The following is a 10,737-nucleotide window of genomic DNA, read 5'->3' as shown; positions in this document are numbered from 1 at the left end:
CCCCCCGTGGGAAAACTGGAAGCCCTGGGAAGGCACACGGTGTAATCAAAAGTGAGGCATTTGAACCCCACAGTGAAGAAGTATCCAGTCTTTTCCAGAGAGCAGGGAGAGAAGAGAGAAATCCTATATGCTCCGGGCACCTGGGGCGGCCAACCCCCTCCCCTCCCCTCCCTTGCCTACTGGCAGTGCTCTCACCCCCGGACTCTCGCATTTCCAGGTGTCTGCTCGGGCCAGGCCGGGTGCTGGGTGCAGCTAGCCAGATCTGCGAGATGCTCTTGTCCCCTCCGGGAAGGCGGGAAGGAAAGCACAGCAGCAGTGGGGGGCGTGAGGGGCGTTTGGGGCAGGTGCCCCGCGGTCCTGCGGGAGCCGGAGCATTCCCTCTACTGGGGAGTCCGCCAGGTTCTCTAAACAGGGAGATGGGCCTGGCGCTCGGACGGTTGAGGGCGTGCTCCCGGCAGGGGGAGCGGGAAACTTCTGCAAGTGAAAGAACACAAAGCCAAGATTGAGGACAAAATCTAACAGTGATTCGCAATGAGGAGAGAAACCACAACAAACCCAGTATTTCAGAGCCCGGAGACATTACCAAGCTCAGGAAAGTCAGAAAAAGAACACCATATTTTGATTAACAGAATGCCTGGCTTCTACCTGAAATACTCGCCTCCTGTATTTTTTGTACGCATAACCTTTGACGGCCTCTGCATGTGACAATGAGCCGGCGGGCGGTGCGATTGGCTTTTTTTTTTTTTTTTTTTTTTTTTGGTAGAGAGAATAAAAAGATGAATCGGTCTTTCCTCCAGCTGGATGGATCAGAAAAAAGTGTTGTCGTGATAATGTCACAACCTATTATTGGTGAAGTCAAGTACCTTTTTAGGATGGTTACCGATTTCAGAAAACCACTGTCAAGGACCTTTCACATGTGAACTGTAAGATTTCAAGGCACTTCAAAGGGGTTGTTTTTTTGGGGGGGTGGGGGAGAGGGCTGCAAGGACTTGTCTTAAATGCTCCTTAAACGGATGGTGCCGTTGACTTTGCGACCAAAGCGTTTGGCGGGCAGCACGCTATACGTTCTACGCTGTCTTCGTCGATGCTCGTATTTGTTCCAAATTAGCAGGAAGTTTCAGTCTTTTCCGAGCAGGGTGACAAGACGGCTCCCTTCGCGGTCGAACCTTCCGAGAACCGCTATCCGCACTGAAAATGCAGTTGTTGCTCTCAGTGAATCGGGGAGCTCACTCCTCAGCACGGATCGCTTGCTGTCCATTTCGCTGCCCACGTTTGAAGCTTTTGCCCCGTATCCCGCTTGTCTTTACTTGAACAGCCCCTCCCCTCTCCGGCGAATAAGCTGAAAGCCTCAGAAGAAGGATTCCCTCGTGCCGTCCGAGTCAGGAGTCTGTGGTTTCTCATTCGTTCTGTGGAAAACATTCCAACACGTCCCTCCAAGCTACAGTTATGATGGTGGATTTGAGCTTAAAGACTTTTCAAGTAACCTTTGCATGTTGTGTCAGTGTTTGAGTTCGTCCTCCCACTCGAAATGTAGGTGTATGTTCCTTAAAACACCGCGAGAACACACTGCGCGGCTTGCACCAGGCATTTTGGGGCTCCAGGGAGACGGGCATGAGTTGGGGGAGCCGTGGCGGGGTCTGCGGGAGCCGCCCCTGTGCGGGAGGGGCTTCGAGTAAGACCCCCACGGCCCCTCGCTGTCGTGACCCAGAAGTGCAGGCCGGGGGTCGTACCACACTGGGACGTGTCAGGGACATCTCCAATTACACGGACGCGAGCGTCAGTGTGACGGGAGGGCCTCTGAGCAGGAAGAGCCAGGGGGCTTAGACAAGTGCGGGCAGGATATCTTACTTTGGCAAATTTCTAAATGACTCGTTGTCACATAAACACATTGCCAGGGCCCCTTGCAGGGCCTTGGACGGGACTGTGCCCGAGAAGCCCGAAGGCTGACGTTCTTTAGCCTCCTGTAAATCCATTTGGGGTATGCGAAGGGGTCTGTTGGATGGAAAGCAAAGAGAATTCCAGGCGGCAGCACGAGCAAAGACAAGGTAGCCAGTCATTCAAATCTGCCTAACTGGTAATACATCCAGTGCAGCTCGGGAGTCAGCAGGCTGGGGACAGAGATGCAGGTCAGATCACCAAAGGTCTGTGCTCCGCCTGAGGAGGTTAGACCACGCCCAGCTCAGGTGGCCAACATGGTGGTCCCACGTTATACACACTTCCCCTCCATTCTTAGGGGGCTTTTTCCCGTCTTTTCCTTCCTTTGCAACATCCTTGTAACATTTTTTTAAAGTTCTGACCAAATCCAAGGTGGGAAGCATGGGAGCAGGGCCTGAGGAGAGCTGCCCTTTGAGGGCAGGATTTGAGAAGTGTGCAGAGTCCAGTGCCCTCCCCAGTGACCTCTGCTCGCCCTCTCCGTAGACGTGGGGAGCGTCCCCCGCTTGGACAGTGCGGTTCCCGACAGCGACACTGGAAGCCCGGAAGCAGAGAGCGCGTCTGCGCACAGAGCAAGGCCTTGCCCCCCCGGGACGGGGGCTCTGGGCTCCGCCAGCCACTTGTGCCACCTTGGGCTCGTCCCGATTCAAACCTCCCCCCTGCGAGGCAGCCAGGCGGTCACTGTTATGCCTTGTCCCCTCACTGAGGGAACCGAGGCCCGCGGGGGTCAGACGAGTCACTGGGGACAGGCTTGCAGGGCCCAGCGGCCAGGACTCAGTCTCGGGGGCCGAGAGCGGCCCATCCTAGCAGTTGTCACACGACAGCCTGTCTTGGGAGCCGTGTCACAGGTGATCTGAACCCAGACCCTCCGAGGACGGCTGTGTGCCGCGGGCCGGAGAGTGGTCGCCCTTCCAACCCCGACCCCGACCCACCGGGGCTCGGCCCCAGGACTCTGCCACACGCCCCAGGCCCTAAATATGAGCGGGAGGCCCTCACCGGCTACCGTCACATGATGGTCAGTGTTACAGACAACGGGTGGTGAAGAGAGAGGTCAAATCATTGACACCGAGACCGCTTGGCCCCTGTATTCCCAGTGAGGTTCTGGGGTCTCCAGCGGGGCCCCTGTGCTGTCCCCAGCCTGAGAGCCACCGCCTCCCAGAGGCCCACCGGGGAACGGGTGCTGGGAGGCCCGCGGTCCTCTGGGAAGCGCACACCCAGCTCCGCGTGCTCCCTCACGTAGGCTCCGCTGTCACAGGACCCATGCCGGAAGCTTCTATCCCCCCACGGTGAGAGGGGCAGGAGGAGGGGTGCTGGTGACTGACTTCTGGTAATTGATGATTAATTTCCCACGAGGGGTCAGCCGGGGGACCGTCTGCAGCTTGCGGGTCTGGATGAGGAACTGATGGGGTTCAGACCACAGGGCAGGTGGTCAGAGTCGGCCTTGAACAAGGCCGGTGGATCGGGGTGCTGGGCGGAGTCCCGGCTGCCCTGATTTCTGACCCATCTGAGTCCAGAGAGCGTGGGCTCCGCCCCCAGTCGAGGGCTTCTTCTCGAGCTGTGATGGGGACACACAGACGCCCCGGACCCCTGCTCAGTGGGCCCGGGGCGGCCCCGAGACGGCATCGTCTCTCCAGCACCTGCTTTCCAGCCCTCCGCTCAGGTAGACCCCGCACCAGCGGAGCAGGTGGCCCGGTGACCCGGGGAGCCCCTGACAACACCAGCACAGGGAGGGAGCGCGTATGCCGGTCCAAACCAGCCTTCCAGGGCCAGGCTTCCGAGGCTTTTGCCTCTTACAAGCTGTGAATTCAGTCCTGGTGAAGCTGTCTGGGCCTCAGCTTCTTCACTGGGACAACGGGGTACTCAAGGGTGTAGGAAAAAGGCACAGCTAAGGTCTGCAGGGCGCAGGGTAAGCGTCCCATGTCACAATCCGTATTACAGCCGGTTGTTGGGGTCAGAGCTATAGCAAACCTCCACCTGCCATGAGACCACCCCCTCCCAGCTGCCGGGGGCTGCTCAGGTCCCCGGGTTCATTGACCCCTGTATCCCCTCCCCCAACTGGCAAGCGATAGGAGGTGATGGGACAGAGACACCAGTCCTCCTGTCTCCAGTCTTCCTTTGCCACCCCAACAGTGAACCCCGGGAAGCATGACAGGCAATCTGTGTCCAGGTAATAGTCACTGAGCATTTAAACATGGGGATCTACACCGTGACCGTGCACCATAACCAGAGGGCTTTGCACGGCAGGAACAAGGTCTCAGTCTGGAGGTTGGAGGTCTGGGATCAAGGTGGAACGCATGCTCCCCTTGAGGCTCCAAAAACACTCCCTCATTCCGGCCCCCCACTCCCTCCTCCCGGTCCCCCACTCCCTCCTCCCGGTCCCCCACTCCCTTCTCCCGGCCCCCCCAGTCCCTCCTCCCGGCCCCCCACTCCTTCCTCCCACCCCCCACTCCCTCCTCCCACCCCCCCACTCCCTCCTCCCACCCCCAGCTTGCAGCAGCTCCAGGACTACCTCTGTCTTCTCATCCCGCCTCTCCCCTCCTTATAAGGACATCTCGCTGGACTGAAAGTCCTTCCTAGATCCGGGCGCCTCACCTCGAGATCTTTAACTGAGAACACCTGCAAAAACCCTACTTCCGTATCAGGTCACGTTCTGAGGTTCCCGGCGGATGTATATTTGGGGGACCCTATTCAACTGCCCACAGGCACAGCCTTCAAAGCTGACGATGGCACCGTTCGCCCACTCAACAGTCCTGAGCCCAGTGCTCGGCCACCTGGCCGTGGACGCCCTCTGTGCATGCCTGTGGGGTGTGGGGCACAGAGGGGTCTCGGCATGGGAGAGCCTCCCTCTCGGCCCTTCCCTCCCATGGAGCACGGCCTGCATCACGAGGAGTCTGGAAGATACCCCTCACAAACAAGCCAGGGCCTGGGACATGGGCCGGAAGGGCAAAGCCGGGGGTACTGGGGGCCGGAGGGGCAAGGCCTGGGGTGCTGGGGCCGGAGGGGCAAAGCCAGGGTGCTGGGGGCCGGAGGGGCAAGGCCTGGGGTGCTGGGGGCCAGAGGGGCAGCAAAGCTATGTGGTTGCCGCCCACCAATACCTGATGGAGGGGAGGGACCCCGTGGGCACTACAGAACACACACAGTGCTTGGCAAGAGACAAAGAAGCTTCCAGAGATGTGGTGACCCCCGTCTGCCTGTCCCCGGAGGGTGGCTGCTCCCAGAGACCCCACTCTCGGCCCCGATTCTCACTGAGCACCCCGGGGTCCACCACGTGGTCTGGATGCAGCAGACGTGTCTGGGGGCTCCCCGCTCCTCCTGCCCTGAGCTCCGGGTCCAGGGGCCACCGTCTGCTGAGATGCCACCAGCCATGCTCACAAGGATTGAGAGCATCGTTCGGTGCTCCCTCCTGTCTGGACTTGTCTTCCCTCCTGTCTGGACTGGTCCTCCCCCCAGTCTGGGCCAGTCCTCCCTCCCATCTGGGCCAGTCTTCCCTCCTCCTCTGCTGCCCAGACAACGGGGTTTCTCACGTTCATATGGCGTGCCAAGGAATTCTCTGTTGTGGGCGTCCGTCCTGGGAGCCATGGGGTGATTGTGGGAGCACCCCACAGTCCCCTGATGATAACCTACACCATCTCTAGCTATGACCAAATGTCCCCCAAAGGCCACATCGCCCTGGTTGAGGCCTCCAGGCCACCTCAACCCACCCGCCTTCCTCACCGCCTTCCACTTGGTCCCACCTGCTTGACTCCCGACTCAGGCCCGACGTCTCAGCACCAACGGTGGGGTCTTCCCCTCCCACCCGAACTATCAGAACAGTCCCCTAATTACTCCGAGGACACTCAGTCTGGCCCGTACCCCTTCTACTGAAGCCCCCAGATCTGTCTGAGGCAAAGCCCGCCCACGATGCTGTCCTTAAAATGCCTAGCTGGCTTCTAATTCCAACCAGGTGTACTTAAAGATGAACCCGTCCTGCCACTCCCACTGGAACTTTCAGAGATGATGGGGCTGCTGGGCGCGGCCCCTGCTGTCCGGCATGGCGGCCCCGGAACACCTGACGTGGGCTCGTGGGACTGAGGAACTGAGGGTTTAATTTTACTTACAGGTAATTAATTTATCAGACAGAGCACATCTACGTACCCAACACGGCTTGCGTTTCCTCACATGACCGTCTAGATTACCAGCTATCCACTTGGTGCTAGAATCAGCTGGAAATCTCTAAGGCATCACCCAGGCAGTCAGAATCTCCGGGGTGGGACCCGGGCCTTAAGCTCCTCGGTGACCCCACAAGATATAGGGTTGGGAACCTCGGGCCGGGCCCTGCTCACGTCCCCGCCCCTCACGCACACCCTCCCAGCCCCAAACAATTCAGCCAATTCAGCGCCTACGATCCGATGCCATCTGGGTCTCTGTGCTCTGATCCACGACCCGGTCCCTGTGTCCGGAAGGCACTCCACCACCCCGTTTAAGAGGACACCCAAGTTCGTGGGTGAGGGGCCTCGCCTGGATGGTGGTCTCATGAAGCAATTTAGGGGATGAGGGTTTGGATGGCGAGTGGTCTTGGGCGGGGAAGGAGTGAGTCCCCCGGGAAAGCCAGGTGGGGGCCCTGAGCCCTTTTCACCCCGGGACGGGACAGGGCAGCTCAGGGAGCCGGCGCTCAGGTGACAGACGAGGGCCTGGCGGCTCAGACGGCTAACGGGTGTCGGTGCAGGAACTGAACTCGGCAAGAAGCTGGTGCCAGAGCCCGCCGTCTGGTTGGCCCTCCGGGAGCTCAGCACAGTGGGGTTCCTCCGTCCGCGGTGCAGGTGGAGACACAAGGAAGTGGGCTGAACTGGCCCGGACAGCACAGCAGGACAGGTGGGAGGGCAGGGCTCAGAATCAAGGCTGACCCCAAAGCTGGGCTCTTCACGAAGCTGACGTGAGCTGTTCACAAAGAAGGGGGCCCTTTTGGAGGGCAGCTCAGCAAAGGGACCAAGGTTTCTGACTCTGTCACCCAACCCCCGTCGCCACAGTCTCCGCTCCTGGCCACTAATCACCACTATTAATTTCTACTGTCGCCAGCTCCTTGGATGTCTTCCTTTATGTCTATCGGCCCTGGGGCCAAGCGGCAGTTCAGAGAGGGGGCGGCTAAGCCGCTGCAAAGGCCCCGGGACGGTCACCTGCCAGCCCGAGGCCAGGCCCCGGGACGGCTCCGTGAGTGTAAATCCCGCAGCAACCTCGCCTGGGGCGGATCTGATGGAGGCTGGCCAGAAAGAGCCCGCTGTCGGCCCAAGCACTTAGTGCCAGACTGTGGCAGAGCGCTGGAACCGGGGGTCAGGGGACCTCGGTCCAGTGTCCACAGCTGAGGAGTCTGTGTCCCACCACGAACCACCGCCAGGCTTGAGCTCCTGCCGGGCCTTGGGATTTGGCACCTGCTCCCAGCTTTGGGTGCGCAGAGGGCTCACCTCCAGACCAGCTGAGAAGCAGGTGCTTTATGGGGACCGTGCGCGAGCCGAGCACAGCCCGGGCGCGGGCTCCAGGGGAAGGGGGCTGCCAGGCTCGGGGCTCCCGAGGAAACGTGGCCTCCACAGCACCCACCTTCCCGCCACCCTCCCGGTGTGGCTGGATGAGCAAAGTGCGTTCCTGGGGCCAGACGCCCTCAGTCCAAAGAGTGGAAGGGAGGTGCAGGAAGCGGAACTCCGTGCGGCCTTAGGCTGGCCTGGAAGGAAGGAAAAACCAAAGACAGTGCTGAGCCAGGAGCCAGTGACTCACCACGTCCTCAGCTGCCCTGCGGGGCCCTGGGGCTCAGTCAGGGTAGGGCCCGGGAGAGGCCCACGCAGGGCCACAGCGACCACGGCTGGGCGGCCAAGGAGGGAAAGTGGGGAGTATCCCGGGACAGAGGTCACCTGCTCCCCCGGCATGGGGCCACGTCCGCCCGACTCCGGAAGGGACTGCCAGGACACCTTCCAGAGCCCACCGGGCAGGCAGCGGGCAGAGGGGTGGGGGCGCGGGGGCACCAGAGCGGGTGCAACCCCACAAGAGCTGGGAAGAACGATGGACCCAAATCGAAATAGGGGATCCAAAACCAGAACCCCGGGCCTGCGAGCAGGTCCATGCGAGGCCTGGGGCTCTGAGGTCAGTGTGACCCCAGGATGGACTCCGGCAGGGGTGGCCACGGCCGGGGCAGGGGGTCCAGGGGCCTGTGGTGTCTGATTGGCTGGGGGATGCATCCTCCTCTAGGAGCTGGGTGGCTGAAAGGGGCTCCTGTCACCTCCCCCCGGAAACAGCGGCCCCTCCTGCGTGAGCAGGGAGGAGTCAGCAGGGGTGGGCCGGGAGGGAAACGCCTCAAAGGCCCATGGACATGCGCACCTTGCACGGACACGGTCGGCTTGGCTCTGGGGCCCAGAGAGGAGGAGGAACCCACTGAACGTCATCCAGCAGGTAAGTGGCAGAGTGGGTTCCAGATGCCACCGCACCTGGGGTAGCAAGGGACAGAGGACACTGCCGTCCCCCACACGGCGACATCTGTCACCTCCCGTCTACCTGACTGCCCCGCACAGAGCCCCCCAACACGGCGGTCATGGCTGGTCTTCTGAGCGCTAATATTAACGTTCATCACTTGGGGCACCTCACACACTTGATCTCATGGATGGGAGTCCTCTTTCAAAATCCTGTGAGGGATTTGGATCCAGCTTTGACAGATCAGGAAACTGGGGCTCAGATAGGTGCGGTCACTTACTCAAGGTCACACGGCAATTGGTGGCACAGCTGGGATTCAAACCCTTTGCTGAGACTCCGAGGCCCCCTCCCAGAGGAAGTGAGCACACGGCCTCCCCCGCCAGTCTACCCAGGATTTGGGCTTTCAGTCTCCTCTTCCGAAATTTGCAAATGCCCTGATGCCCACCTGAGGGGACTCTGAAGTTCTGGGGGAGGGACCGTATTGTCCCCCCTGAAAGTGGTCCACACTGGCTAGACCGCTCCCCTCCCCCCCCATTCAAGGGGAGACTCTCCCACCAGACCGTTCCAGAATGTTCTGTGGAGTGGGTCTGGGGGTGGGGCTGGGGTGGCCATCCAGGGTCCACACTGCTGAGCATCTTTCCCGCAGAGAGGCCACGGATGCAGCAGGTGCCAAGGGCTTTGTAAAGTCTGATCCAGCTGGGGAGGGGGGGAGAGCAATGGGCTGGGGGTGGGGGTGAGGTGGGGATCAGCAGGAGGCAGGTGGGCCCAGAGCCTCAGGATCTTTCCTCACACTCGGGAAGGAAAGAGAGACCCGCTCACAGAACCGAAACAGGCCTGAGCTGGCCGCGGCCGCCCCTGCCCCCCGGGTCCCCACGGCAGCCCTCGTCCCCACACAGGATGAAAGCAGGAGCTGCCGTTCCCAGGGGCCCTGGCGATCAGCCCCATCCACGCACTCAGAGAAACACAATGGAAATGAGCCTCCTCCTGAAAGGTTTGTTCAACGTTTGTCTTTTTAAATTTTGAGAAGTATTTCCAGTTCCAAAGCAAACTCTCTTGTTTGTAGTTTTCAATTTTTTAAACACGAGATACAGAAGAACACTCACTCAAACCCAAATCTAACACCTTTGCTGATACCGACGCTTCGTTGGGTCTGTGAAGTGTATGCCTGAGCCCTGAGCCCACCGCCCTGAGCCCCTGGACCCCTGCCCCAGCCCCCCGCCCCAGCCATAACAACTGCTAAAGTCCTTCTGTCTGCCCTCTAGACCTTCATCTGGGTCCCGGTAAACATGCAGTGACATGTGCGGTCAATCGGTCAGGTCAAAGCATCCCAGGGGTTTTTGTTATGTTAGGATCGCGACGATACGCGTGTTAAATAAGGAACAAGTTGTAGAGTTTTAAAACAGGAATACAGAGCCGGTCCCCCCCCCCCACCCCGCACCCTGGGGCGGCGGGCAGCCAGGGGCCGTGGCTGTGACTCAGTGTGGCCGCTGACCCAGTCAGGCCGGAAATGTCAGGAGCGCATCAGAGGGACGTGGCTCATCGATGTGGCATCAGCGCCTGCCTCGGGGGAGCTCCGAGAAGTGCTCTGAACGGAGCCGACAGACCCATTCGATGCCAGTTCCGGCCACACCTCACAGAGCTGGCGGCCCAGCCCACAGCCCTTGGGGTCCGTGCAGGGTGCCACGGCACAGGGCAACTTCCCCGAACCATCACGGTAAATGCCAATCGCGGGACACCGACTCCATGCCAGGCAGTAACCCACCGAACCCCCACAGCACCCCGTGACATAGCCAGTGTTGACCCCACTTAGAGACGGGGAAACTAAGGCTCGGAGGACCATCTGCCCAGGGAGAGCGCCCGCATTCTGCTCCCGCCCCCTGCAGTCAGAAGGCACAGGCCACTTCACTCCGCCCCCCCCCCGGAAGGAAGATACCACCTCCCCTCTTGACAGATCGGAAACCGGGGCCCAGGGAGGTCCAAATCCACATCCTCCCACGCTGAGAGGGCCTACCCTCCCCACCCCCAAGCCCAGCGTGGGGGTGGCGCGGGGAAACGCAGAGAAGGGCTGGTTGCATAACACCCCTCGTTCTCCGCCAAAAGCCGCGAACACCCACTTTCCCCATTCACGAATCCGGGCAGTGAGAGGTGGGAGCCGGGGAAGGATATTTAAAAAAACTGTCTTCAGTCAGGGAATTTCACAGTATAATTATGTAGCGAGGCACCAAATTAGCAGAAAGAGGGGCCGTCAGCTGCGGCAGCCGCACACCCCTGCCCACGTCCCCAGCTCACAGCCAGCCGGCTGGCGGCCTCCCCGGGGACTCGGCCGCTGGATCCCGGACACGCCAGTCCCGCTGCCGGCCACGTGGTGCTGGA

The sequence above is a fragment of the Prionailurus bengalensis genome, chromosome B3 (assembly GCF_016509475.1).
Source record: "Prionailurus bengalensis isolate Pbe53 chromosome B3, Fcat_Pben_1.1_paternal_pri, whole genome shotgun sequence".
NCBI classification, from domain to species: Eukaryota; Metazoa; Chordata; class Mammalia; order Carnivora; family Felidae; genus Prionailurus; species Prionailurus bengalensis.
Note: the sequence above shows the minus strand (reverse complement) of the source record.